At 33.5% G+C, this 5,408-nt stretch overlaps 1 long non-coding RNA gene across 1 annotated transcript; it reads right to left on the reverse strand.

Moving 5' to 3' along the window:
• Nucleotides 1-2,192: 2,192 nt before the first annotated feature.
• Nucleotides 2,193-3,363, reverse strand: LOC126922080 (uncharacterized). Its single transcript, XR_007712654.1, has 2 exons — nucleotides 2,881-3,363; nucleotides 2,193-2,808 (listed from the first exon to the last, which is right to left on the reverse strand). It is a non-coding gene; the product is annotated as an uncharacterized LOC126922080 (long non-coding RNA).
• Nucleotides 3,364-5,408: the final 2,045 nt, after the last annotated feature.

A 5,408-nucleotide genomic window follows, 5' to 3' on the forward strand; every position in this document is an offset into this window, starting at 1 on the left:
TGTTAATCTCCTCTCAGATGATCCTGTCCAAAAATTACGCGATCTTCGTTCATTCCGTCGTCTGTAATAGAAATTGTCCACATCTCGAGTAGTACAATCTTATCTCATAGGATGCTTCTATTGAAATATATGTAATTTTGTGCGCTACACCGAATTAGTCGCGCAGTAGTGATGCGCATATATGAGTTTGAGTATATGTGTAAGTATGTGCGTGCGCAGCGTCTCATATAACAAAAGAATATCACTGTTCCGTACGCATGATAAAAGTGAGACTAGAAGAGCGCTGAAACACGTGTAATGGGTATGTGTGAACGTCTTGTAAATCACATATTAAATAAATACAAAACTATTTTATTATCATCTCTACATGTAATGAAAATGTTCCTACATATTTATTTCGGCGATTATGATCCACAATGCTCAACAGCTTCGAAGTTCGCAATTAACCTATTGACATAGTAATTATTTTTCTCAGTAAACGTTCTTATGTATAAATTTTGTTGTGATCTTCAAAACCTATACTTGTACCAAGTATCTTATATACTTACAGCTTCTATGTATATTTCCAGATTTGTTTCAAACTTTACTAATACAACCATTATAACAGGTTCTCGTCACGATGCTAGTGAAATTTCGCAATGTTTTGTATAACACAGATAATAATATATTTCTAACTGGTCCCTATAAACATTCAAATATTTATATTAATAATTATATTACAGTGGATTTACTGTATACATATTTAGACTTCACTGAAGTTTTTATTCGGATGGTTCGCGTTTGGAGCACTTGTTTTATGTCTGCAGTTTTCGTTTTACCAGTCGTGAAGTGAGCTTCATAAAAAATAAAAAAGAATAAAACATATAGATTAACAAGGGAAAGCCACAGAAGAGCTCATTAGTTAACAAGAGAAGGTCTCAAACGAATATGTATGTCTATGGATGGATTGTATCATAAACATCATGCTGGAAAGTCTAGCTGAAATGTGGCTGTTTAACACTAGGTTTACGGGACCCGGCAATTTGACGGATTTCGAAATTCGAAATGAAATATCTCAAAAACCATAGCACCAATTTTAACCATTTTGCATCGTAAATTAATCATTTCATCTAAAAAATTCATACACAAAATTATTTTTTCCTAGGCTTTCTAATCTTTGAAATCTGTATGTAGTATACTTATCTCTACGGGACCCGTCAAATTGACGGGTAAACGAAAATACGCATTTTTCATTAAAAAATTGATTTATTCAAATTAAGTCTGAAAGGAACAATATTAGGCTTCACGTTTAAATAAATTACTAATAAATAAAAAGTTTTTTTTTAAATTATCACTAAAAAAAATAACAATAACCTTAACGGTACAGGGTAATCATATCTATTGAGCACATTTTTTGCAAATATACTGAATGTTGTTTGTGCATTTTCCGCATACGATCTTTTTGCAATATAAACAATAATTATTACTTCTATTTTTTTTTTTTTTTGCAATAATCCACTTGGCAACTTTTTCGCACTTCTGACGTTGAAGGTGACAGAAATGAAGCGTCTGATCTTTGGCAAATGTTGTCCTTGTTTTCTCCAGTTAATTCCTCGGCTAAACAAAAAATGAATTCCTTTCTGGATATCTTCGATCTGGTACACTCTTTATATAGTATCCACGCGTTTATCGCTGCCAAATCGAAAATATTGAAAAATACTTGAAGGGGCCATCGGAAACTCCTTGCTTTCATGCTATATTTGCGTGCCATTTGGTCAACATCATACTTTGTTTTATTGTAAAAAGCAATGGTTTCTGGAACACGTTTATAATTATCTTCTATTCGTATGTTTCTATTCGTATCTTCTATTCGTATGTACCTGTATGTTTGGTGCTTAGAAGGAGGACTTCTACTTTAGGTTTACTTTTATACACAATAAGGTGCAGTTTTCTGATTTATATAAATTTGAGGAACACAATGTCATCTTGTCCTTTTTTCCTTTGAGCATCGAGTTTCATCTTTCCCCATACAAGGGAAACCATTCAAAATATATTTTGTTTGGACGTCAACTGCTAACCAAAACTTAATGCCAAATTTATGAGGCTTATTCGGTATATATTGCGTAAACCTGCATCGAGCTTTCGTTGGAAATAATTGTTCATCTATTAAGATATTTTCATATGGCTTGTAACAAGCCTGGCTATTACTTATAAATCTGTTCCATATTTCGGATATCAGCGCAAATTTATCTGTTTGTAATCTTTCGGAGGCTTTCAATGATCTCGCTTCATATGCGCCCCGGGCATATAGAATTCCTAGAAAACTACGCAACTCAGCAACTGTGATTGTCCAGTCTTTTTTCAAAACTCAATGCGCCTCGGTTTCAGTGCAATCGTTTATGTGTTCCATTATGTGTCTGGCAATTATCAATTCGAAAGCACTAGTTACATAACCCGACATAATATTTCGGGTATATATTTATACCCCTAGATCCGCCTGCTTTCAGTTTTATGCACTGTGTCCCGTCAATTGCAATTACAATTTCACCTATTATAATTTGTGATATGCTTGGAATGCTCGTCCTTTCATCCTCGGAGTCAGAACTAAAAAGAACACGCATCCTTTTTTTGTTACGACACACTTTCAAGAAGTGTTCCTCTTCATTATCCGAAGATCCTTCTATCTCTCCACTTTTAATGTATTCAGATCTTTCACTGTCAGCTTCGCTTTGGCCTAGTTCATACTGGAGGTATTCTCAGAACAATCATCATTGATGTTGACAATTTTGTTCAATATCTTATTATATCTCTTGGATTTACTCATGATTGCTAGAAAAGGAGGATTGTTCAAAATAAGAAAATACTGTGCCCAAATTCAATTATCCTATTGTAAATAGTTACAATAAGTGGAGACAATAATGGGAAATGTCTACAATAACTGAAACTTTTGCACACTGTCTTTGAAAAACGGATTGTGTATGAAATCAGTTAAGCCGTCAATTTGACGAGTCTCGTAGAGATAGATATACTACATACAGATTTCAAAAATTAGGAAGCCTAGGAAAAAATAACTTTGTGCATAAATTATTTAGATGAAATGATTAATTTAAGATGCAAAATGGTTAAAATTAATGCTATGGTTTTTGAGATATTTCATTTCGAAGTTCGAAATCCGTCAAATGGGCAGGTCCCGTAAACCTAGTGTTAATATTATTGTTATTTTTTTTTTTTAGTGATAATTTAAAAAAAAGACTTTTTATTTATTAATAATTTATTTAAACGTGAAGCCTAATATTGTTCCTTTCAGACTTAATTTGAGTAAATCAATTTTTTAAAGAAAAATGCATATTTTCGTTTACCCGTCAATTTGACGGGTGCTCGTAGAGTTAATAGCTATAGTTAAATAGCTATGTAAGAAAGGAACCAAAATATTTTATACGTATTGGTTTAATAATTGTCCCCGTTAAACATAATAAATCCACCGTTTCAAAAGCTACAGTTATCGCTGCATTTCCATGGAACTCTACATAATGGGGAACAACAATTGAATAGTAATAACATAGAAATTCTGAGTAAGTAACAACAAACAGCGTTTCTCATTAAAAAGACCATGTTTAATCAGATAATCCCCTTTCTCTAATTTTCTTATTAGAAATGAGAAGAGAAACAAAAGAATCGTATCTATAAAGTAGGAAATTTCTAAAATGGGAATTAAGTTCTAGAAAAGAGGCATGGAGAGAAAAAATGGACCAAGTGACACATCTTTTTCGAATGTGAGCTTATTTATACTAAGTATATTTATATAACTTATGTGTGCATATTTATTCTAACAAGTCCTATCAATCATAGAAAAGTGGAAGAATTTGTTTCTTGCATGTTAAGCTCGGATGTTATAGAATCAATTATTGCACTGAACATTTTAAAGTGCCCTATATACTATATTAAAATTGAAAGAAAAAGAAATTTTATTATCTTCTTTGTGCCAACTTTGTTTTTTTCATCTGATTAAAAATAGTTAGTTATTATTTCGTAACAGCCAACAGAGAATAAAAAGCACTTCAAATTAATATCCTTAAAAAATGAAAAAATGCTAGACAGGATATTTTAGTTAAGGTTGCTAGACAACGGATAACATAATTTGTTAAGTTATCACCGTTACTCCACTTTCTCTGAATATCTCAAATATTTGACTATCGAACCAAAATCGCTGTCTGAAAATCTATATCACTATCAAACTCGTCAGTTAACTACCTAAACAAAAAGCACAGCGTTGAATTTTGCGAATTCAGCCCCGTTACGCTTCCGATTCATTTATTTTTCCTCTGTTTCTTTTTTCCTCGTGGCTTCGGTGATACGCTCAGTGAACTCAGTTTCGACGAAAAATAGATTAAAAAACGAGTCGTTGTTTGGGCGAGGGAAGAAACAAAAAAAAGAAATCATCTCTCTGTCGCGTCCCTTGATTCTCCATTCGGCAAAAATCCAACGTATCGCGTCGGGTCGTTAATGTTGGTTTGCCTCTTTCCGACTTTAATGAACTTCCGGAAATTCAAGACGGGCCACCTTCCGTGACCCTGTAATGAAATTCGACTGGGACGTTATTATGTTCCGGGTAAGGCAGTGGCGACCGCAGAAGGTAAAACAGCACCGCAGCAAGTACGAGTGATTAGGGGAGGAAATATGATAGAATTGTAAACGTTATATGCTACAGGAAGCTCCACAGGTAAGTACGTTCCAATTACGCTGTAGCTTACGGCACACGGGCGTACGCTCTCAGCCAGTAAGTTTAATTTACAGAGAGGTAACTTGACGAACTTGAAATGAACCATGGAAGAAAACTAACATCTTCTCCCGTCATTGCACGCTGCAAGGGTTTAATGAATTTGCGACTGCGATCTGCAGAAAACGCATTATTCAACGATTGCACTTTCTTATTTCGGATTAGTGACTCAAGATATGGAAATTTTTAGTCATTTATATTGGAGGAAGGTATTAAAGAAATAGGCATTTTTGTACCTTTTTGCGAACGATAAATTCTTGCATGATATTTAACAGCATCTCTCAAGGAAGAAAAAAATGTTATTAGCATTTATCTGAAATATGATGAGAAATTTGCAAAATATGGAAGAAATAAAAGCATGGCAGCGATCAAACTCGTCCACGCATTATAATTAATCTTCATTTTCTTCAAATTTTGATTCAACTACAGAATAATAATTATTCATCTATATCGACATAATAATTTCTCAGAATTTCTGCTGATAAATCAATTAGTTTGAAATTGAGCGAATTTGAAGTACCTCCAGATTATTGCTACGGGAAAACTATAAACAACAATACGCTGGCCGAGTGTGTGCCCATATATGTATGTTGTGCTGAATGTTATGAAAGAACTGTACTCAGTCTAAAAACAGAATCAATGTAAAGCACTT

The sequence above is a fragment of the Bombus affinis genome, chromosome 11 (assembly GCF_024516045.1).
Source record: "Bombus affinis isolate iyBomAffi1 chromosome 11, iyBomAffi1.2, whole genome shotgun sequence".
Classification (NCBI taxonomy): domain Eukaryota; kingdom Metazoa; phylum Arthropoda; class Insecta; order Hymenoptera; family Apidae; genus Bombus; species Bombus affinis.